Source organism: Pleurodeles waltl, chromosome 11, assembly GCF_031143425.1.
Source record: "Pleurodeles waltl isolate 20211129_DDA chromosome 11, aPleWal1.hap1.20221129, whole genome shotgun sequence".
Classification (NCBI taxonomy): Eukaryota; Metazoa; Chordata; class Amphibia; order Caudata; family Salamandridae; genus Pleurodeles; species Pleurodeles waltl.
The window spans coordinates 988473498-988498477 of record NC_090450.1 but is presented as its reverse complement, the minus strand read 5'-3'; the positions used below and the strand labels follow the sequence as shown (position 1 = coordinate 988498477).

Genomic DNA, 24980 nt, shown 5'->3' with positions numbered 1-24980 from the left:
CTTTTTTTAGTGTCAGTGCTCTTTGTTTATTTTTCATCACCAAGAGACTGACTCCAGGGTGTAATTTGCGCTTTATAAAATTCCTAATTAACATAACATCTTTACTGTGGAGCGAGTGGGAGACCCCATTAACGCTGCCAGCGCAAGGTCCACCTGAGCTCGTCTGGTGGGAAACTCGAGAGGCCACTAACAAACAGTGAATGTCACTTTGCCATGTGTGTCTTCAGTTTATGGTGGTTTCTTGGGTGCACTGATGAGATGGGTGGAGCACATCTCTCCCCGCACTTCACCTTAACACTGGAGTAAGCAGAACCCTCACAGCCAGAAAGTGCCCCTGGGGGACAGTGACGTCTAGCGCTTTTTATGGTGAAAGTGTTTTCCAGGCGCACTCCCTCTCCTCGCAGCTGAACCGCAGCGCCAGATGAGTGATGGGTTAGCCCGAGGCCAGGCCAATGAATGCCCAGCGTGTTCTGTTGCATCCTGCGTTTGTTACTCTGGGGCGGAACCCCCGGTCTTCTCCTGAACCCCGCAGTTGTTCCTCATTCCCCCACCTTGGCACCTGCTCCCTCCCCCCCTCCAATCATCTCCGCCCACATTTAGTGCCATGTGCGCACGAGAGACGTTAGAAAGAGGGTGGAGCACCTTTCATGTACCCCTGGCCCAGGTAAAGTTTTCCCCCCCCCCCCAGTTCTCTCGTCCTACTGCCCCCTCCCTGACTCAACGCGCTCCCTTGTTTATTCTGTCCCCTTTCCTATGTGGTGCCTACAACCCCCATACTCCCCGCACTGCTCTGCCCTCCGGCTTCGAGTTCCCTTTTCGCCCTCTTCTCCACAACGGAATGCCAGGCCTCGTCTGTGCCCTGGGGGGCAGTGTGCTGGGCGCCCAGCCTGCTCTGACGTGCCAGGGACACATGGCAGGGGTGCCGTGCGCAGAACCCGCCCATATGTACACGGCTCGGCTCGGGTTGTTTGGGATGCCACCGACTACTTCCTCTCTACTCTGTCCCCTTCCAGTCTCTGCGGCTCTAGGGTCCCAGCAAGGGCCTCCCGTCTCTGGGGCTGTAATGTCCCAGCAAGGCTCTCCCGTCTCTGGTGCTGTAAGGTCCCAGCAAGGGCCTCCCGTCTCTGGGGCTGTAAGGTCCCAGCAAAGGTCTCCCGTCTCTGGGGCTGTAAGGTCCCAGCAAGGGCCTCCCGTCTCTGGGGCTGTAAGGTCCCAGCAGGGTCTCCCTTCTCTGTGGCTGTAATGTCCCAGCAAGGCTCTCCCGTCTCTGGGGCTGTAATGTCCCAGCAAGGGTCTCCCGTCTCTGGGGCTGTAAGGTCCCAGCAAGGGTCTCCAGTCTCTGGGGCTGTAAGGTCCCAGCAGGGTCTCCCGTCTCTGGGGCTGTAAGGTCCCAGCAGGGTCTCCCTTCTCTGTGGCTGTAATGTCCCAGCAAGGCTCTCCCGTCTCTGGGGCTGTAATGTCCCAGCAAGGGTCTCCCGTCTCTGGGGCTGTAAGGTCCCCGTAAGGGTTTCCCGTCTCTGGGGCTGTAAGGTCCCAGCAAGGGCCTCCCGTCTCTGGGACTGTAAGGTCCCAGCAAGGGCCTCCCGTCTCTGGGGCTGTAAGCTCCCAGCAAGGGCCTCCCGTCTCTGGGGCTGTAATGTCCCAGCAAGGGTTTCCCGTCTCTGCGGCTCTAGGGTCCCAGCAGGGGCCTCCCGTCTCTGGGGCTGTAAGCTCCCAGCAAGGGCCTCCCGTCTCTGGGGCTGTAAGGTCCCAGCAAGGGCCTCCCGTCTCTGGGGCTGTAAGCTCCCAGCAAGGGCCTCCCGTCTCTGGGGCTGTAAGGTCCCAGCAAGGGCCTCCCGTCTCTGGGGCTGTAATGTCCAAGCAAGGCTCTCCCGTATCTGGGGCTGTAAGGTCCCAGCAAGGGTCTCCCGTCTCTGGGGCTGTAAGGTCCCAGCAGGGTCTCCCTTCTCTGTGGCTGTAATGTCCCAGCAAGGGTGTCCCTTCTCTGGGGCTCTAGGGTCCCAGCAAGGGTGTCCTGTCTCTGGGGCTCTAGGGTCCCAGCAAGGGTGTCCCGTCTCTGGGGCTCTAGGGTCCCAGCAAGGGCGTCCCGTCTCTGGGGCTCTAGGGTCCCAGCAAGGGCCTCCCGTCTCTGGGGCTGTCCCGTCTCTGGGACTGTAAGGTCCCAGCAAGGGTCTCCCATCTCTGCGGCTCTAGGGTCCCAGCAAGGGTGTCCCTTCTCTGCGGCTCTAGGGTCCCAGCAAGGGTGTCCCGTCTCTGGGGCTGTAAGGTCCCAGCAAGGGTCTCCCGTCTCTGGGGCTGTAAGGTCCCAGCAGGGTCTCCCTTCTCTGTGGCTGTAATGTCCCAGCAAGGGTGTCCCTTCTCTGGGGCTCTAGGGTCCCAGCAAGGGTGTCCTGTCTCTGGGGCTCTAGGGTCCCAGCAAGGGTGTCCCGTCTCTGGGGCTCTAGGGTCCCAGCAAGGGCCTCCCGTCTCTTGGGCTCTAATGTCCCAGCAAGGGTCTCCCGTCTCTGGGGCTGTCCCGTCTCTGGGACTGTAAGGTCCCAGCAAGGGTGTCCCTTCTCTGCGGCTCTAGGGTCCCAGCAAGGGTGTCCCTTCTCTGCGGCTCTAGGGTCCCAGCAAGGGTGTCCCGTCTCTGGGGCTGTAAGGTCCCAGCAAGGGTCTCCCGTCTCTGGGGCTGTAAGGTCCCCGTAAGGGTTTCCCGTCTCTGGGGCTGTAAGGTCCCAGCAAGGGCCTCCCGTCTCTGGGACTGTAAGGTCCCAGCAAGGGCCTCCCGTCTCTGGGACTGTAAGGTCCCAGCAAGGGCCTCCCGTCTCTGGTGCTGTAAGGTCCCAGCAAGGGCCTCCCGTCTCTGGTGCTGTAAGGTCCCAGCAAGGGCCTCCCGTCTCTGGGGCTGTAAGGTCCCAGCAAGGGCCTCCCGTCTCTGGGGCTGTAAGGTCCCAGCAAGGGCCTCCCGTCTCTGGGGCTGTAAGGTCCCAGCAAGGGTCTCCCGTCTCTGGGACTGTAAGGTCCCAGCAAGGGCCTCCCGTCTCTGGGGCTGTAAGGTCCCAGCAAGGGCCTCCAGTCTCTGGGGCTGTAAGGTCCCAGCAAGGGCCTCCAGTCTCTGGGGCTGTAAGGTCCCAGCAAGGGTCCCCAGTCTCTGGTGCTCTAAGGTCCCAGCAAGGGTCTTCCGTCTCTGGGGCTGTAAGGTCCCAGCAAGGGCCTCCCGTCTCTGGGGCTGTAAGGTCCCAGCAAGGGCCTCCCTTCTGGGGCTGTAATGTCCCAGCAAGGGCCTCCCGTCTCTGGGGCTCTAGGGTCCCAGCAAGGGTCTCTCGTCTCTGGGGCTCTAGGGTCCCTGCAAGGGCCTCCCATCTCTGGGGCTCTAATGTCCCAGCAAGGGTCTCCCATCTCTGGGGCTGAGACTCTCTGGACATGTCAGCCAACATTACAGGCCTACATTACATAGTTGGGGTGGCTTTGCATCTCCCAGCAAGGGCCTCCCGTCTCTGGGGCTGTAATGTCCCAGAAAGGGCCTCCCGTCTCTGGGGCTGTAATGTCCCAGCAAGGGCCTCCTGTCTCTGGGGCTGAAATGTCCCAGCAAGGTTCTCTCGTCTCTGGGGCTGTAATGTCCCAGCAAGGTTCTCCCGTCTATGGGTCTGTAAGGTCCTAGCAAGGGTCTCCCGTCTCTGGGGCTGTCCCTGGCTTTAAGGTCCCAGTAAGGGTCTCTCGTCTCTGGGGCTGAGTCTCTCTAGACACGTCAGCCAACATTCTAGGCCTAAAATAGGGAGTTGGGCTGTCTGTGCATCTCCCAGCCTTGCAGGCTTCCTGTTACCCGAGGAAAGGCTGCGCTCTGGGAAGTAGGCTGTTTGTTTCTCGTCTTCACGTGATTGCTTTGTCTTTCCCCTTCTAGTGTGCGCAGAAGAAGGGGTCTATTGTTTACATGAATGAATCAGGATTTATAAAGCCCGACTAATCACCTGTGAGTGTATCGAGGCGCTGAGGGTCTTGATGCTTCAGGTTGGTTCAGTTGAGCAACCAGATCTTGAGGTTTTTCCTGAATTCCAGAAGAGAGAATGAGGTCCATAGGTGAAGTGAGAGGTCGTTCCAGGATTTCGCAGCAAGGTTGGAGAAGGAGCATTCTCCACTGTTGCTTTGGCGGCCACAGGAGTCTGTGTGATGGAGGCGGAGTGCAAGAGTCTGCAGGGTTGGTGGAAGTTCAGTCAGTGGTTGATGTAGGCTGGTCCTTGGTTGTGCAGGGCTTTGTAGGAGTGGATCAGCATCTTGAATTGACATCTCTTCTGATGGGGAGCCAGTGGACTTTCTTGGGATGAGAGGTGAAGCAAGTCTGTTGGGGGCGGTCAAGGACAACTCTGGCTGCTGCTTTCTTTATGGTTTGCAGTCTCTTCAGGAGGTGCGTGGTGATTCCTACGTAGAGTGAGTTGCCGCAGTCCAGGCCGCTGGTAACTAGGGCTTGAGTGACGGTTCGCCTGGTGTTCACAGGGAGCCATTTAAAGATTTTGTGGTGAGTAGCACGCCACTCAGAACCTAGTTAGTGGTCAGTCAATTGGCTATTAGGGTTAGCGTGGGGGCTTGTTTAGTTTGATGTGATTATTAGAGGGGCTACATGAGGCAATTCCTAGCTGGAATTAATATTGTTTTGGTTTCAAAAGAGCTTTAAGGCAGACAGGCATGAGATTTTTAGAGTAACTTGTATACAGATGAGGGAGACAGTAGGTAGGTAGAAAGAAGCAGAGGTCGATTTAAAAACCATAAGTGATTGTAAGGTCACTTTTTCATGCAGGAGTTTAAGGGATGCAACAGGATGAGAATATTTGCGTGCAATTTATGGATGCAAACCATTTAAAAGAAACCGGTTCATTTACATTCTACACCATATTAAATACTATACTATAAAGTATTGAAGTTCATGCAAATTATGTGGACCATAAACAATATATTATAAAAAAAATGTTTGTAAACATCTACCAACTTGAAAATATTACAAGGCGCAAATAATATAGACACATTGCAGTAACCATTAGTGTATTCAGTGCCAGGTTAGTCACTCATTCAATGCCTGGTTTTAAAGGCACCTGAAACAGAACAGACATCATGTCCAGCAGAATGGATGTGTCTGTGGTCTCCTTCACCTTCTAGGATGCACCTTGCCTCGTAGTGAGGAGTGAGTGACATTTGATGAGTGAGGACGCATGTGGATGAGACTGCGTTGATTTGGGTTTTCATGTTTTTATTTTATTTTTATTTTTTTATAATCGTGGAGAGCAAGGCCCAGCTAAGAGATGTTTCGTGGTTGGATGGGTATATGAAGGTTACCTGCACTACAGGGTGCCAACCCTGGGCAGTAAAGTCTCACTCTCAGGCTAATTTCCTGGATCTTTTTGAGCTTTCACAGGAGGACGCCCCCTCCCCCCCTTTAGTGCACACTGTTCTTCTCTTGTCCTCTTTTCCATTCCTCTCATCTAAGTAAGTTGTGTAGTTCTTCCCTTACTGGCACATAAAGCGCTCTTCTGCTCGGTGCACCCTGTAGAAACACTACTATTAAACAAATAACATGGATAAGCATTGTACTTTCTTGCATTAGAACATCCCCCTCCGGGGCATTCTGGATAAAGGGACAGAGCTGAGGGCCGCTTGAGGGGCCTCCTAGTGCTGGTGCTGTGGACTTGAGCTGTCCTGCATGCTAGAAGCATTGGGGATGGTAAGGATTTGCCACCACTAGAAGTAACAAAGTATTGGATGTGATGGGGATATGGACACTGCTACATGCACATCCATCATCCTGGGTATCTTTGGGATGCGGCATGCTTCTCTCCTCTCCACAGCCAGCGCTCGCAGAAACAGTCTCTCAAAGTGCTCCACCAGAGCGTTGCTCAGTCTGCATTTCTCTGTTCTGTACGGGTAGACTGGAATGCTCCCATTTCCTCACAGATGTTACATACCTCCACTTTTCTGTCCCATACTGATCAGTATGTGGTTTAGAGGCTGCTGCTTGTACCCTCAGTGAGATGCCTGTTATCCTTGGTTTTGGTGTTTTTGCTGTTTTGAGAGCCTGAGCGGCAGCATTCACGTTCAAACTACTTGCAAATGGCCAGAAACTGAAGACCCACATCCTTTCTGCGTTCCTTGGTTAAGAAACACCATCCAGCAATTGCCTGTTCTCCTGTGTGGACACCATCATGTGGTAGATGCATGGTATAAAATAATCCCAAAGTCATGTAATGATTCTCCTTTAAACGCGCATATAGATCTACTTGTGTTTCTGGTCCTTCACTCTTTCTTGGTGGGGAGAGGTCCTCTGCCCCATTGATACTAGGCACATCCTTGGTGAAAGTTCTTCAGTTGCATTGATGCCAGGCACATCCTTGGTGGAAGAGTTCTTCAGGTGCATTGGTGCTAGGCACATCCTTGGTGGAAGAGGTCTTCTGGCGTGTTGATGCCACACATCCTTGGTGGGAGAAGTCTTCTGCTGCATTGGTGCTAAGCACATCCTTGATGGAGGAGGTCTTCTGCTGCTTTGGTGCTGAGCACAGACTTGGTGGAGGAGGTCTTTTGGTGCATTCGTACTAGACACATGCCTGGTGGAAGACTTCTCGCGCATTGATGCTATGCACATCCTTGGTGGAAGGGATCTTCTGTAGCATTGATGCTAGGCAAATCCTTGCTCTGAAAGGTCTTCTGGTGATTGATGCTAGGCACATACTTGGTGAAAGAGGTCTTTTTGTGCATTGATGCTATGCACATCCTTGGTGGAAGGGCTCTCCTTCAGCATTGAGGCTAGGCACATCCTTGGTGGAAAAGGCCTTCTGCTGCATTGATGCTAGGCACATCCTTGGTGGAAGAGGTCTTCTGGTGCATTGATGCTAGGGACGTCCGTGGTGGAGGGGTGTTCTGGGGCATTGATGCTAGACACATCCTCTGTGATAGGGGATTCTGGTACATTGGTGCTAGGCACATCCTTGGTGGAAGGGTTTTCTGGTGCATTGATGCTATGCACATCCTTGGAGGAAGAGATCTTATCCTACATTGATGCTTGGCATATCATTGGTGGAAGAGGTCTTTGGGTGCATTGATTGTAGGCACAGCCTTGGTGGAAGAAGTCTTCTGGTGCATTGATGCTAGGCACCTCCTTGGTTGAAGAGGTCTTCTTGTGCTTTTGTGCTAGGCACATTCTTGGTGAAAGAGGTCTTCTGTTGCATTGGTGCTAGGCACATCGTTGGTGGAAGAGGTCTTCTGGTGCATTGATGCTATGCACATCCTTAGTGGAAGGGGTCTGCTGGTGCATTGATGCTGGAATAGCCTTGGTGGGAGAGGTCTTCTCCTAATTTGATGCTGGACACATCCATGGTGGAAGAGGTATTCTCCTGCATTGATGCTGGACACATCCTTGGTGGAAGAGGTATTTTGGTGCATTGATGATAGATACATCCTTGGTGGAAGAAGTCTTCTGGTGGTTTGATGCTGGATGCATCCATGGTAGAAGAGGTCTTCTGGTTCATTGATGCTAGGCAAGTCCTTGGTGAAAGAGGTCTTTTGGTGCATGGGTGCTAGGCACATCCTTGTTAGAAGAGTCTTTCTGCTGCATTGATGCTAGGCACAGTCTTGGTGGGAGAGGTCTTGTCCTCTGTTGATGCTGGACACACTGTGGTTGAAGAGGTCTTTGGGGGCATTGATGCCAGGCACATACTTGGTGGAAGAGGTCTTCTGGTGCATTGATGCTGGACGCATCCATGGTGGAAGAGGTATTTTGGTTCATTGATGCTAGGCATGTCATTGGTTGAGGAGGCCTTCTTGTGCTTTTGTGCTAGGCACATTCTTGTTGAAAGAGGTTGTCTGCTGCATTTATGCATGCACATCCTTTGGTGGTGGTGGAGGTTTGCTGCTGCATTGTTGCTAGGCACATCCTTGATGGAGAAGGTATTCTGCTTAATTGGTGCTAGGCACAGACTTCGTGGAGGTCGTCTTTGGCGCATTGATGCTATACACACGCGTGGTGGAAGAGTTCTTCTGGTTCATTGATGCTGGGCACAGCCTTGGTGGAAGAGTACTTCTGCTGCATTGATGCTAGGCACACGCCATGGTTCTATCCCGGTAGATGTCTGTGGTTTTATCGCCAGTTTTCTGTCAATCTTGGTAGCCTAGAAGCACTGGAAACTATTGTAAAGACCATCTGTCTCAGGCTGGAATCTGGTGCTTCGCTCACTAATCTTCCTGACCATTGACCTCTCTGGGGTCTGAAACCTGTGACGCTCCATCAAGCTGCAGTTTACAATATTCATGTCAGACAGATGGGCTGATGGACATCTGGGACCCTCCACGTGCCTGCTGTTGGCACTGGGCTTGTGGCAAAGTGCCATTCGACCGGGAGGTCTAAGAGGCAGATCCTTTCCAGTGTTGACTGACAGATGGCGCCTTTGCCTTCCTTCCTCTAAGATTTCTGCTCGCAGCCTGGTGCAGGACTGAGCCAGGGCACAGAGGAGGGGTAAATGTACCTTTATGGATACTGTTACCCCTCTCTGAAGCTCTTCTGCCACCCATCATAACCTTCAAACAGATGAGTTCCTCTTCAAAGTAGGGCGCCGGGAGTGTCAGTGACTACATACACGGCTCTTCCGCACACGGTACCGGACATGCGAGCTGCACACTCAGAGCTCTGCTGAGCAGGTTCACGCACCTGCACTGTGGGAACAGGGTACAGACTGCAGAGTTCCAGGAACCAAGTCAACTAATGTAATCTTGTAGAGGTCCGATGTCTGTGGCAAGGATAGTCTGCGAAGTGTGTACCCATCTCCTCCATCCCAGGGCTGTGCTTGTGGAGTCGGGCGGTTTTGTGTTTTTTTTACTAACCAACGTTTAAAAGAAAGGCACACCTAGGGGTCTCAGGCCACCTCGCCCTCACCACAGTAGGCTTCAGCTGTGCCCTATCCAATCGTCAGACGTACCCTTGAACCCCCTCTGTTGTTCTCTTACCACCAGCGACCCCTCCTCGGGACAGTAACCGCCACCTGGACCCATTACATAGCCCCTTCCTGGACCCCCCCCCCCCACACACACACATACACACACACACACACAGTCTGTGCCTGCATGCCACTTCAAGACGAGTGTCTGACCACATGGGATGAGATCCTTTGTGCTCTCTGTGGCCAGAAACAAAGCCTGCACTGGGTGGAGGTGCTTCACATCCCACCTCTGGAACTGTAATACCTAGTGGTGAGCCTCAAAGGCTCAGGCCTCTTGTTACAGTGCCCCAGGGCACACCAGCTAGTGGAGATGCCGGCCCAAAGACAAAGCCCACTTTTGGCGGTGAGTCTGGTGGGAAAATTAGGGAAAACGAGCAGTGACCACTTCAGCTGGGCCCACCCCTAAGATATCCAGAGCTGAAATGACCCCCTCCTTGCAAAATCCTCCATATTTGTTTGGAGAACAGGGACCAATAGTGTTAGATTTGTGTTCTTCCACTCCCCCTCCCCCCCCCCCCCAAAAGGTAGTGGACAACGGAAGGGTGTAGTAACCCTCAGGGACAGTAGCCATTCGCTACTGCCATCTGACCTCTGTAACGCCCCTAAATCAAAGATTTAAGGGCTTCCCTGAACCCAGCTCACCAGATTCCTGGCGTCCTCAAGAAGACCAGAAGAAGAATGGAGGACTGCTAAGCTGACCCCTAGCAGAGAACACTGACGACACCAACTGACTTGGCACCAGCTCTACAGCCCTGTCTCCAGCTTCTGAAGCCCTGCAACCAAAAGGCGACGCATCCTGCAGGACCAGTGACCTCTTAAAAGCCACAAGAGGACTGCCTGAACACCAGAAGACCAAGAACTCACATGGTTAGTGGCTCTGTCCAGAATGAAATACCAGCAAAGGACTTCAGACCGCCCGGATCCGCGAGTCCTGTCCACTCTGCCCCAGATGCCCACGGCCCGTGTCCAGGTGGCCCAACCGACTAGAGCTGGTCCTCAGGCGATTCTGACTTAGTGTCTACTCTAGGTTGACCCCTCCTCTCCAACATGACGACGCCTGCAGCCTAAATCAGGAGGACCTCCCCCTGACTGCGACAGAACCAGACAAAGATATCAGACGCCAAAAGGTACCCCTGCACCCGCAGCCCCCTGGCCTTGGGGAATCAGACCTTCGGTGCAACAATGTCCAGCAGGCGGCCCTCCTCCTTTTCCAGCCTTTGGTTTCCCGGTACCGACCCCCTGTACTTCACCTGCAGCATCTCTGTGACCCCTGGGGTCCCCCCTATAGAAAAGCATTGGTAGCCCAGCGCTGTTTGCACCCTGCACCAGGCCTCCCCTGCTCCACTGAGGGTGTGGTTTGGTGCTGACCTGTGGTGCCCCCGCACTCCTCTTAACTTCCCAGGTCTGCCCTCAGAAGACGCAGGTACTTACCTGCAGGCAGGCCTGATTCCAAGTGCCCCCACCCTCTATAGGAGCCCATGTTAAATCAACCTCAACTTTGACCTCTGCACCCGGCTGGCCCATTGTTGCTGGTGGTGGGTGTTTGAGGTTAACTTGAACCCAAACCTGTGGACATTCTAACCCCTGGAGACTGGAACTGCAAGTCTTGTACTTACCTTGAAACTCTTCTAAATTCTCCCCCCCTTACTCCCCCCCCCCAAGAACTGTTTCTGAAAATTGCAGTGTTTCAACTATTAAAACAGATATTTGCTATTTTCTTGAAAGCCGTTTGTCTTGCCAAATTGAAAGAAAGTGGTATTGATAGATATCTTCGACACTTACTTGGAAATGTACTTACCTGCAAACTGAATCTTGTGGTTTTAGAAATAAAGTAACAAAATATATTTTTACCATATAAATACAATTGGCATGGAGTTAGTCATTGAGTGTGTGCTGCACTTAATTGCATGTGTGCACAAGTGCTTTGCACTACTGTAAGGAAATGCCTCCTTGGCATGGTTACCCCCTGACTTTTTGCCTTTGCTGATGCCAAGTTATGATTTGAAAGTGTGCTGAGGCCTGCTAACCAGGCCCCAGCACCAGTGTTCTTTCCCTAACCTGTACCTTTGTTTCCACAATTGGCACCCCCTGGCATCCAGGTAAGTCCCTTGTAACTGGTACCCCTGGTACCAAGGGCCCTGATGCCAGGGAAGGTCTCTAAGGGCTGCAGCATCTCTTATGCCACCCTGGGGACCCCTCACTCAGCACAGACACACTGCTTGCCAGCTTGTGTGTGCTAGTGGGGATAAAAAGACTAAGTCGACATGGCACTCCCCTCAGGGTGCCATGCCAACCTCACACTGCCTGTAGGTACAGATAAGTCACCCCTCTAGCAGGCCTTACAGCCCTAAGGCAGGGTGCACTATACCATAGGTGAGGGCATAAGTGCATGAGCACTATGCCCCTACAGTGTCTAAGCAAAACCTTAGACATTGTAAGTGCAGGGAAGCCATAAGAGTATATGGTCTGGGAGTCTGTCATGCACGAACTCCACAGCACCATAATGGATACACTGAAAACTGTGAAGTTTGGTATCAAACTTCTCAGCACAATAAATGCACACTGATGCCAGTGTACATTTTATTGCAACATACACCCCAGAGGGCACCTTAGAGGTGCCCCCTGAAACCTTAACCGACTACCAGTGTGGGCTGACTAGTTTTAGCAGCCTGCCACACACCAGACATGTTGCTTGCCACATGGGGAGAGTGCCTTTGTCACTCTGTGGCTAGTAACAAAGCCTGTACTGGGTGGAGGTGCTTCTCACCTCCCCCTGCAGGAACTGTAACACCTGGCGGTGAGCCTCAAAGACTCACCCCCTTTGTTACAGCACCACAGGGCACTCCAGCTAGTGGAGTTGCCCGCCCCCTCAGGCCACGGACCCACTTTTGGCGGCAAGGCCGGAGGAGATAATGAGAAAAACAAGGAGGAGTCACTGGCCAGTCAGGACAGCCCCTAAGGTGTCCTGAGCTGAAGTGACTGACTTTTAGAAATCCTCCATCTTGCAGATGGAGGATTCCCCCAATAGGATTAGGGATGTGCCCCCCTCCCCTCAGGGAGGAGGCACAAAGAGGGTGTAGCCACCCTCAGGGCTAGTAGCCATTGGCTACTAACCCCCCAGAACACAGCAAGATAGATTCCTGCAACCTAAGACGAAGGAGGACTGCTGAGCTGAAAAACCTGCAGAGAAGACGGAGACACCAACTGCTTTGGCCCCAGCTCTACCGGCCTGTCTCCCCACTTCAAAAGAACTGCTACAGTGACGCATTCCACAGGGTCCAGCGACCTCTGAAGCCTCAGAGGACTACCCTGCATCTAAAAGGACCAAGAACTCCAGAGGACAGCGGCTCTGCTCCAAGGAAGAAGCATCTTTGCAACAAAGAAGCAACTTTGAAAGAACACACGTTTCCCACCGGAAGCGTGAGACTTTGCACTCTGCACCCGACGCCCCCGGCTCGACTTGTGGAGAACCAAAACTACAGGGAGGACTCCCCGGCGACTGCGAGCCCATGAGTAGCCAGAGTTGACCCCCCTGAGCCCCCACAGCGACGCCTGCAGAGGGAATCCAGAGGCTCCCCCTGACCGCGACTGCCTGCTTCTAAGAACCCGACGCCTGGTAAGGACACTGCAGCCGCAGCCCCCAGGACCTGAAGGATCCGACCTCCAGTGCAGGAGCGACCCCCAGGTGGCCCTCTCCCTTGCCCAGGTAGTGGCTACCCCGAGGAGCCTCCCCCCTTGCCTGCCTGCATCGCTGAAGAAACCCCTTGGTCTCCCATTGAACTACATTGTAAACCCGATGCCTGTTTGCACAGTGCACCCGGCCGCCCTGTGTCGCTGAGGGTGTACTTTTTGTGCTGACTTGTGTCCCCCCTGGTGCCCTACAAAACCCCCCTGGTCTGCCCTCCGAAGACGCGGGTACTTACCTGCTGGCAGACTGGAACCGGGGCACCCCCTTCTCCATTGAAGCCTATGTGTTTTGGGCACCACTTTGACCTCTGTACCTGACCGGCCCTGAGCTGCTGGTGTGGTAACTTTGGGGTTGCCCTGAACCCCCAACGGTGGGCTACCTTGGACCCAACTTTGGACCCTGTAGGTGGTTTACTTACCTGCAAAACTAACAAACACTTACCTCCCCCAGGAACTGTTGAAAATTGTACTGTGTCCAGTTTTTAAATAGCTTATTGCCATTTGTGTGAAAACTGTATACGCTATTTTGCTAATTCAAAGTTCCTAAAGTTCCTAAGTGAAATACCTTTCATTTAAAGTATTGTTTGTAAATATTGAACCTGTGGTTCTTAAAATAAACTAAGAAAATATATTTTTCTATATAAAAACCTATTGGCCTGGAATTGTCTTTGAGTGTGTGTTCCCCATTTATTGCCTGTGTGTGTGTACAACAAATCCTTAACACTACCCTCTGATAAGCCTACTGCTCGACCACACTACCACAAAGTAGAGCATTAGAATTATCTCTTTTTGCCACTATCTTACCTCTAAGGGGAACCCTTGGACTCTGTGCATGCTATTTCTTACTTTGAAATAGTGTATACAGAGCTAACTTCCTACAACTACCCTCTGAGAAGGCTAACTGCTCGACCACACTACCACAAAAGAGAACATTAGTATTGTCTACATTAAGCCTCTGGGGAACCCCCAGACTCTGTGCACACTATATCTCATTTTGATGTAGTATATACAGAGCCAGCTTCCTACAACACCCTTCATTGACTTCATCTGCCTTTGCCCCAGACTCACTTCCCCTCGTGAAAGTAACCTTGATCTGTAGTCTCAAAGCTCATTTCACCAACCCTTCTACCCCTCTCCTCGCCACAGTACCATCAGCCTTACCCTCTCAGTTCGTTACACATACCCGTCCACAGACCTCTCACCACAGTACCATCAGCCTTACCCTCTGTTTGTTACACATACCCTTCCACAGATCTCTTGCCACTGTACCTTCACCCTTACCCTCTCCATTCATTACTGATACCCCTCCACAGACCTCTCGCCACAGTACCATCAGCCTTACCCTCTGTTTGTCACACATACCCTTCCACAGATCTGTTGCATCAGTACCTTCACCCTTACCTTCTCCGTTCATTACGCATACCCTTCCACAAACCTCTCACCACAGTACCTTCAGCCGTGCCCTCTGTTCATTACACATACCCTTCCACAGACCCCCTATACCTACCCCCGTCCCTGCCACAGTACCTACAGCTCTATCCTCTCCATTCATTACTGATACCCTTCCACAAACCTCTCGCCACAGTACCATCAGCCGTGCCCTCTCAGTTCATTACACATACCCTTTCACAGACCTCCTATACCTACTGCCATCCCTCTTACAGTACCTACAGCTCTACCCTCTCAGTTCATTACGCATACCCTTCCACAGACCTCTCACCACAGTACCTACAGCTCTACCCTCCCCGTTCATTACACATACCCTTCCACAGACCTCTCGCCACAGTACCTTCAGCCTTACCCTCTCTGTTTGTTTCACATACCCTTCCACTGACCTCTCACCACAGTACCTACAGCCTTACCCTCTCCGTTCATTACACATACCCTTCCACTGACCTCTCACCACAGTACCTTCAGCCTTACCCTCTCTGTTCATTACACATACCCTTCCACTGACCTCTCGTCACAGTAGCTTCAGCCTTACCCTCTCCGTTCATTACACATACCCTTCCACAGACCTCTCGCCACAGTACCTTCAGCCGTACCCTCTGTTCGTTACACATACCCTTCCACAGACCTCTCGTCACAGTACCTTCAGCCGTACTCTCTGTTCGTTACACATACCCTTCCACAGACCTCTCGCCACAGTACCTTTAGCCTTACCCTCGCCGTTCATTACACATACCCTTCCACAGGCCTCTCACCACAGTACCTTCAGCCGTACCCCCTCTGTTCATTACACATACCCTTCCACTGACCTCTTGTCACAGTACCTTCAGCCTATACCCTCTCTGTTCGTTACACATACCCTTCCACAGACCTCTCACCACAGTCCCTACAGCCGTACCCTCTCCGTTCATTACACATACCCTTCCACTGACCTCTCACCACAGTACCTACAGCCGTACCCTCTCCGTTCATTACACATACCCTTCCACTGACCTCTCACCACAGTACCTTCAGCCTTACCCTCTCTGTTCATTACAATACCCTTCCACAGTCCTCCGATACCTACCTCTGTCCCCGCCACAGTACCATCGGCCTTACCCTCTCTGTTTGTTACACATACCCTTCCACAGATCTGTTGCCACAGTACCTTCACCCTTACCTTCTCCGTTCATTACACATACCCTTCCACAGACCTCTCACCACAGTACCTACAGCTCTACCCTCTCAGTTCATTACACATACCCTTCCACAGACCTCTCGTCACAGTACCTTCAGCCGTACTCTCTCTGTTCGTTACACATACCCTTCCACAGACCTCTCGCCACAGTACCTTCAGCCTTACCCTCTCCGTTCATTACACATACCCTTCCACTGACCTCTCACCACAGTACCTTCAGCCTTACCCTCTCTGTTCATTACACATACCCTTCCACTGACCTCTCGTCACAGTACCTTCAGCCTTACCCTCTGCGTTCATTACACATACCCTTCCACAGACCTCTCGCCACAGTACCTTCAGCCGTACCCTCTGTTCGTTACACATACCCTTCCACAGACCTCTCGTCACAGTACCTTCAGCCTTACCCTCTGTTTGTTACACATACCCTTCCACAGATCTGTTGCCACAGTACCTTCACCCTTACCTTCTCCGTTCATTACACATACCCTTCCACAGACCTCTCGCCACAGTACCATCAGCCTTACCCTCTCTGTTCGTTACACATACCCTTCCACAGACCTCTCGCCACAGTACCTTCAGCCTTTCCCTCTCTGTTCGTTACACATACCCTTCCACAGACCTCTCGCCACAGTACCTTCAGCCTTACCCTCTCTGTTTGTTTCACATACCCTTCCACTGACCTCTCACCACAGTACCTACAGCCTTACCCTCTCCGTTCATTACACATACCCTTCCACTGACCTCTCACCACAGTACCTTCAGCCTTACCCTCTCTGTTCATTACACATACCCTTCCACTGACCTCTCGTCACAGTAGCTTCAGCCTTACCCTCTCCGTTCATTACACATACCCTTCCACAGACCTCTCGCCACAGTACCTTCAGCCGTACCCTCTGTTCGTTACACATACCCTTCCACAGACCTCTCGTCACAGTACCTTCAGCCGTACTCTCTGTTCGTTACACATACCCTTCCACAGACCTCTCGCCACAGTACCTTTAGCCTTACCCTCGCCGTTCATTACACATACCCTTCCACAGGCCTCTCACCACAGTACCTTCAGCCGTACCCCCTCTGTTCATTACACATACCCTTCCACTGACCTCTTGTCACAGTACCTTCAGCCTATACCCTCTCTGTTCGTTACACATACCCTTCCACAGACCTCTCACCACAGTCCCTACAGCCGTACCCTCTCCGTTCATTACACATACCCTTCCACTGACCTCTCACCACAGTACCTACAGCCGTACCCTCTCCGTTCATTACACATACCCTTCCACTGACCTCTCACCACAGTACCTTCAGCCTTACCCTCTCTGTTCATTACAATACCCTTCCACAGTCCTCCGATACCTACCTCTGTCCCCGCCACAGTACCATCAGCCTTACCCTCTCTGTTTGTTACACATACCCTTCCACAGATCTGTTGCCACAGTACCTTCACCCTTACCTTCTCCGTTCATTACACATACCCTTCCACAGACCTCTCACCACAGTACCTACAGCTCTACCCTCTCAGTTCATTACACATACCCTTCCACAGACCTCTCGTCACAGTACCTTCAGCCGTACTCTCTCTGTTCGTTACACATACCCTTCCACAGACCTCTCGCCACAGTACCTTCAGCCTTACCCTCTCCGTTCATTACACATACCCTTCCACTGACCTCTCACCACAGTACCTTCAGCCTTACCCTCTCTGTTCATTACACATACCCTTCCACTGACCTCTCGTCACAGTACCTTCAGCCTTACCCTCTGCGTTCATTACACATACCCTTCCACAGACCTCTCGCCACAGTACCTTCAGCCGTACCCTCTGTTCGTTACACATACCCTTCCACAGACCTCTCGTCACAGTACCTTCAGCCTTACCCTCTGTTTGTTACACATACCCTTCCACTGACCTCTCACCACAGTACCTTCAGCCTTACCCTCTCTGTTCATTACACATACCCTTCCACTGACCTCTCGTCACAGTACCTTCAGCCTTACCCTCTCCGTTCATTACACATACCCTTCCACAGACCTCTCGCCACAGTACCTTCAGCCGTACCCTCTGTTCGTTACACATACCCTTCCACAGACCTCTCGTCACAGTACCTTCAGCCTTACGCTCTGTTTGTTACACATACCCTTCCACAGATCTGTTGCCACAGTACCTTCACCCTTACCTTCTCCGTTCATTACACATACCCTTCCACAGACCTCTCGCCACAGTACCATCAGCCTTACCCTCTCTGTTCGTTACACATACCCTTCCACAGACCTCTCACCACAGTACCTTCAGCCGTACCCTCTCTGTTCGTTACACATACCCTTCCACAGACCTCTCGCCACAGTACCTTCAGCCTTACCCTCTCCGTTTGTTACACATACCCTTCCACAGACCTCTCACCACAGTACCTTTAGCCGTACCCTCTGTTCGTTACACATACTCTTCCACAGACCTCTCACCACAGTACCATCAGCCTTACCCTCTCTGTTCGTTACACATACACTTCCACAGACCTCTCGTCACAGTACCTTCAGCCTTACCCGCTCCGTTCGTTACACAGACCCTTCCACAGACCTCCTATACCTGCCCGTGCCACAGTACCTACAGCTCTACACTCTGTACATTACACACACCCTTCCACAGTCGTCCTAGGTAACCCCGGCCCTGCCACAGTACCTTCAGCCTTACCCTCCCCGTAAATTACACATACCCGTCCACAGACCTCTCGCCACAGTACCTTCAGCCTTACCCTCCCCGTTATTTACACATACCCTTCCACAGTCCCCTCTCCCCCGTCCGTGCTCGCCACCAGCTCCACCCTCTTTGTTAAATACCCCTGCCCTTGTACCCCTCGGGGCACGACTCCCCTCTCCTGCGCACAGCAGCCCCCACCTTTACCACCCGCTTTCATCCCTTGCAGGCCTGTTCATGTAGCGCGCAGTGATGCGCCCTGGCTTCTTGGCACGGTGCAGCCCAAAGCGCTAGTGACTCCCGGGCCCGCGGGGGTTCAGGCGCCCGCCCAGATTCCGTGGCCTGGTAAAAATGCGCGTTTTAAGCCCTTTCCGGGGTCACAGAGATGCTGCAGACGGTGAACTGTCTGGGTCGTGTGACCTTTGCTAATAGCCCCAGAAGCCTCGTTTCTTCCCTCTGTTTGTTGAGCGATTTCACCTTTTGCCCCAGAAGCTCAGTCTATTCCTAGGGGGACCTCAGCAGACCCAGGACTGAGTATTGCTTGCAAGCAGGTGGTGTGCCTTTTATATGGGGGCTGGGAGTGTAGTGGGGGGAGGGGGGGGGTCAGTTGTGGCTCCCCTTGATTCACTGCCAGTAGCGACTGACCCAGGAGTGATGCTGTCCTGCCTGACCCAGCGCTGTACAGCGCACACCGGGGGCTAACTGGGCCCTTTGTTACCCACAGCGCAATAGTATCCGATGCATTGATTCTGGCAGGATGAAGTGTCACCCCGGAAGTGTAACACAGTGTGTATCAGACACTCAGTTTCTGTCAGGAAGAAATCACACTCCAGAAGTGTAACACGCTGTGTGTATCAGACACTCCGATTCTGTCAGGAAGAAAGCACACTCCAGAAGTGTAACACGCTGTGTGTATCAGACACATCGATTCTGTCAGGAAGAAAGCACACTCCAGAAGTGTAACACGCTGTGTGTATCAGACACATCGATTCTGTCAGGAAGAAATCACACTCCAGAAGTGTAACACGCTGTGTGTATCAGACACATCGATTCTGTCAGGAAGAAAGCACACTCCAGAAGTGTAACACGCTGTGTGTATCAGACACATCGATTCTGTCAGGAAGAAAGCACACTCCAGAAGTGTATCAGACACATCGATACTGACAGGATGAAATCACACTCCAGAAGTGTAACACGCTGTGTGTATCAGACACTCAGATTCTGTCAGGAAGAAAGCACACTCCAGAAGTGTATCAGACACATCGATACTGACAGGATGAAATCACACTCCAGAAGTGTAACACGCTGTGTGTATCAGACACGTCGATTCTGTGTGGAAGAAAGCACACTCCAGAAGTGTAACACGCTGTGTGTATCAGACATGTTGATACTGACAGGATGAAATCACACCCGAGAAGTGTAACACGCTGTGTGTATCAGACATGTTGATTCTGACGTGAATAAATCACACCCTAGAATTGTAACACAGTGTATGTGTAGGAAGTTGGCTCTGTATGTGCTATTTCAAAGTAAGGAATAGCATGCACAGAGTCCAAGGGTTCCCCTTAGAGGTAAAATAGTGGTAAAAAGAGATAATACTAATGCTCTATTTTGTGGTAGTGTGGTCGAGCAGTAGGCTTATCCAAGGAGTAGTGTTAAGCATTTGTTGTACATACACATAGACAATAAATGAGGTACACACACTCAGAGACAAATCCAGCCAATAGGTTTTTATATAGAAAAATATCTTTTCTTAGTTTATTTTAAGAACCACAGGTTCAAATTCTACATGTAATATCTCATTCGAAAGGTATTGCAGGTAAGTACTTTAGGAACTTCAAATCATCAAAATTGCATGTATACTTTTCAAGTTATTCACAAATAGCTGTTTTAAAAGTGGACACTTAGTGCAATTTTCACAGTTCCTAGGGGAGGTAAGTATTTGTTAGGTTAACCAGGTAAGTAAGACACTTACAGGGCTTAGTTCTTGGTCCAAGGTAGCCCACCGTTGGGGGTTCAGAGCAACCCCAAAGTCACCACACCAGCAGTTCAGGGCCGGTCAGGTGCAGAGTTCAAAGTGGTGCCCAAAACACATAGGCTAGAATGGAGAGAAGGGGGTGCCCCGGTTCCGGTCTGCTTGCAGGTAAGTACCCGCGTCTTCGGAGGGCAGACCAGGGGGGTTTTGTAGGGCACCGGGGGGGACACAAGTCCACACAGAAATTTCACCCTCAGCGGCGCGGGGGCGGCCGGGTGCAGTGTAGAAACAAGCGTCGGGTTTTCAATGTTAGTCTATGAGAGATCTCGGGATCTCTTCAGCGCTGCAGGCAGGCAAGGGGGGGATTCCTCGGGGAAACCTCCACTTGGGCAAGGGAGAGGGACTCCTGGGGGTCACTTCTCCAGTGAAAGTCCGGTCCTTCAGGTCCTGGGGGCTGCGGGTGCAGGGTCTCTCCCAGGCGTCGGGACTTGGGATTCCAAGAGTCGCGGTCAGGGGAAGCCTCGGGATTCCCTCTGCAGGCGGCGCTGTGGGGGCTCAGGGGGGACAGGTTTTGGTACTCACAGTATCAGAGTAGTCCTGGGGTCCCTCCTGAGGTGTTGGCTCGCCACCAGCCGAGTCGGGGTCGCCGGGTGCAGTGTTGCAAGTCTCACGCTTCTTGCGGGGAGCTTGCAGGGTTCTTTAAAGCTGCTGGAAACAAAGTTGCAGCTTTTCTTGGAGCAGGTCCGCTGTCCTCGGGAGTTTCTTGTCTTTTCGAAGCAGGGGCAGTCCTCAGAGGATGTCGAGGTCGCTGGTCCCTTCGGAAGGCGTCGCTGGAGCAGGATCTTTGGAAGGCAGGAGACAGGCCGGTGAGTTTCTGGAGCCAAGGCAGTTGTCGTCTTCTGGTCTTCCGCTGCAGGGGTTTTCAGCTGGGCAGTCCTTCTTCTTGTTGCAGGAATCTAATTTTCTAGGGTTCAGGGTAGCCCTTAAATACTAAATTTAAGGGCGTGTTTAGGTCTGGGGGGTTAGTAGCCAATGGCTACTAGCCCTGAGGGTGGGTACACCCTCTTTGTGCCTCCTCCCAAGGGGAGGGGGTCACAATCCTAACCCTATTGGGGGAATCCTCCATCTGCAAGATGGAGGATTTCTAAAAGTTAGAGTCACCTCAGCTCAGGACACCTTAGGGGCTGTCCTGACTGGCCAGTGACTCCTCCTTGTTATTCTCATTATTTTCTCCGGCCTTGCCGCCAAAAGGTGGGGCCTGGCCGGAGGGGGCGGGCAACTCCACTAGCTGGAGTGTCCTGCTGGGTTGTCACAAAGGAGGTGAGCCTTTGAGGCTCACCGCCAGGTGTGACAATTCCTGCCTGGGAGAGGTGTTAGCATCTCCACCCAGTGCAGGCTTTGTTACTGGCCTCAGAGTGACAAAGGCACTCTCCCCATGGGGCCAGCAACATGTCTCGGTTTGTGGCAGGCTGCTAAAACTAGTCAGCCTACACAGATAGTCGGTTAAGTTTCAGGGGGCACCTCTAAGGTGCCCTCTGTGGTGTATTTTACAATAAAATGTACACTGGCATCAGTGTGCATTTATTGTGCTGAGAAGTTTGATACCAAACTTCCCAGTTTTCAGTGTAGCCATTATGGTGCTGTGGAGTTCGTGTTTGACAGACTCCCAGACCATATACTCTTATGGCTACCCTGCACTTACAATGTCTAAGGTTTTGTTTAGACACTGTAGGGGTACCATGCTCATGCACTGGTACCCTCACCTATGGTATAGTGCACCCTGCCTTAGGGCTGTAAGGCCTGCTAGAGGGGTGTCTTACCTATACTGCATAGGCAGTGAGAGGCTGGCATGGCACCCTGAGGGGAGTGCCATGTCGACTTACTCGTTTTGTCCTCACTAGCACACACAAGCTGGTAAGCAGTGTGTCTGTGCTGAGTGAGAGGTCTCCAGGGTGGCATAAGACATGCTGCAGCCCTTAGAGACCTTCCTTGGCATCAGGGCCCTTGGTACTAGAAGTACCAGTTACAAGGGACTTATCTGGATGCCAGGGTCTGCCAATTGTGGATACAAAAGTACAGGTTAGGGAAAGAACACTGGTGCTGGGGCCTGGTTAGCAGGCCTCAGCACACTTTCAATTGTAAACATAGCATCAGCAAAGGCAAAAAGTCAGGGGGCAACCATGCCAAGGAGGCATTTCCTTACACAACCCCCCCCCAAACGAAAGAGGATGAGACTAACCTTTCCCAAGAGAGTCTTCATTTTCTAAGTGGAAGAACCTGGAAAGGCCATCTGCATTGGCATGGGCAGTCCCAGGTCTGTGTTCCACTATAAAGTCCATTCCCTGTAGGGAGATGGACCACCTCAACAGTTTAGGATTTTCACCTTTCATTTGCATCAGCCATTTGAGAGGTCTGTGGTCAGTTTGAACTAGGAAGTGAGTCCCAAAGAGGTATGGTCTCAGCTTCTTCAGGGACCAGACCACAGCAAAGGCCTCCCTCTCAATGGCACTCCAACGCTGCTCCCTGGGGAGTAACCTCCTGCTAATGAAAGCAACAGGCTGGTCAAGGCCATCATCATTTGTTTGGGACAAAACTGCCCCTATCCCATGTTCAGAGGCATCAGTCTGCACAATGAACTGCTTAGAATAATCTGGAGCTTTGAGAACTGGTGCTGAGCACATTGCCTGTTTCAGGGTGTCAAAGGCCTGTTGGCAGTCCACAGTCCAGTTTACTTTCTTGGGCATTTTCTTGGAGGTGAGTTCAGTGAGGGCTGTCACAATGGATCCATATCCCTTCACAAACCTCCTGTAATACCCAGTCAAGCCAAGGAATGCCCTGACTTGAGTCTGGGTTTTTGGAGCTACCCAGTCCAGAATAGTCTGGATCTTGGGTTGGAGTGGCTGAACTTGGCCTCCACCTACAAGGTGTCCCAAGTAAACCACAGTTCCCTGCCCTATCTGGCATTTGGATGCCTTGATAGAGAGGCCTGCAGATTGCAGAGCCTTCAAAACCTTCCTCAGGTGGACCAGGTGATCCTGCCAGGTGGAGCTAAAGACAGCAATATCATCAAGATAAGCTGTGCTAAAGGACTCCAAGCCAGCAAGGACTTGATTCACCAACCTTTGGAAGGTGGCAGGGGCATTCTTTAAACCAAAGGGCATAACAGTAAACTGATAATGCCCATCAGGTGTGGAGAATGCTGTCTTTTCTTTTGCTCCAGGTGCCATTTTTATTTGCCAGTACCCTGCTGTCAAGTCAAAGGTACTTAGAAATTTGGCAGCACCTAATTTATCAATGAGCTCATCAGCTCTTGGAATTGGATGAGCATCTGTCTTGGTGACAGAATTGAGCCCTCTGTAGTCCACACAAAACCTCATCTCTTTCTTTCCATCTGTGGTGTGAGGTTTGGGGACTAAGACCACTGGGCTAGCCCAGGGGCTGTCAGAGCGCTCAATGACTCCCAATTCCAGCATCTTGTGGACTTCCACCTTGATGCTTTCCTTAACATGGTCAGACTGTCTAAAGATTTTGTTCTTGACAGGCATGCTGTCTCCTGTGTCCACATCATGGGTACACAGGTGTGTCTGACCAGGGGTTAAGGAGAAGAGTTCAGGAAACTGTTGTAGGACTCTCCTACAATCAGCTTGCTGTTGGCCAGAGAGGGTGTCTGAGTAGATCACTCCATCTACTGTACCATCTTTTGGGTCTGATGACAGAAGATCAGGGAGAGGTTCACTCTCTGCCTCCTGATCCTCATCTGTTACCATCAACAGATTGACATCAGCCCTGTCGTGGAAGAGCTTAAGGCGGTTTACATGGATCACCCTTTTGGGGCTCCTGCTTGTGCCCAGGTCCACCAAGTAGGTGACCTGACTCTTCCTCTCTAGTACTGGGTAAGGGCCACTCCATTTGTCCTGGAGTGCCCTGGGAGCCACAGGCTCCAGAACCCAGACTTTCTGCCCTGGTTGGAACTCAACCAGTGCAGCCTTTTGGTCATACCAAAACTTCTGGAGCTGTTGGCTGGCCTCAAGGTTTTTGGTTGCCTTTTCCATGTACTCTGCCATTCTAGAGCGAAGGCCAAGTACATAGTCCACTATGTCCTGTTTAGGCTCATGGAGAGGTCTCTCCCAGCCTTCTTTAACAAGGGCAAGTGGTCCCCTTACAGGATGACCAAACAGAAGTTCAAAGGGTGAGAACCCTACTCCCTTCTGTGGTACCTCCCTGTAAGCGAAAAGCAGACATGGCAGGAGGACATCCCATCTCCTTTTGAGTTTTTCTGGGAGCCCCATGATCATGCCTTTTAATGTCTTGTTGAATCTCTCAACTAAGCCATTAGTTTGTGGATGGTAAGGTGTAGTGAATTTATAAGTCACTCCACACTCATTCCACATGTGCTTTAGGTATGCTGACATGAAGTTGGTACCTCTGTCAGACACCACCTCCTTAGGGAAACCCACTCTGGTAAAGATACCAATGAGGGCCTTGGCTACTGCAGGGGCAGTAGTTGACCTAAGGGGAATAGCTTCAGGATACCTGGTAGCATGATCCACTACTACCAGGATATACATATTTCCTGAGGCTGTGGGAGGTTCCAGTGGACCAACTATGTCCACACCCACTCTTTCAAAGGGAACCCCCACCACTGGAAGTGGAATGAGGGGGGCCTTTGGATGCCCACCTGTCTTACCACTGGCTTGACAGGTGGGGCAGGAGAGGCAAAACTCCTTAACCATGTTGGACATATTGGGCCAGTAGAAGTGGTTGACTAACCTCTCCCACGTCTTGGTTTGTCCCAAATGTCCAGCAAGGGGAATGTCATGGGCCAATGTTAGGATGAATTCTCTGAACAGCTGAGGCACTACCACTCTCCTAGTGGCACCAGGTTTGGGGTCTCTGGCCTCAGTGTACAGGAGTCCATCTTCCCAATAGACCCTATGTGTTCCATTTTTCTTGCCCTTGGACTCTTCAGCAGCTTGCTGCCTAAGGCCTTCAAGAGAGGGACAGGTTTCTTGTCCCTTACACAGCTCCTCCCTTGAGGGTCCC

General features: G+C 52.0%; 1 protein-coding gene across 2 annotated transcripts in view; it reads left to right on the top strand.

The window, feature by feature from the left end:
- Nucleotides 1-24980, top strand: part of LOC138266478 (septin-2) — a 242321-nt gene that overhangs the window by 188892 nt on the left and 28449 nt on the right. The gene's annotated exons all lie outside the window — the stretch shown is intronic.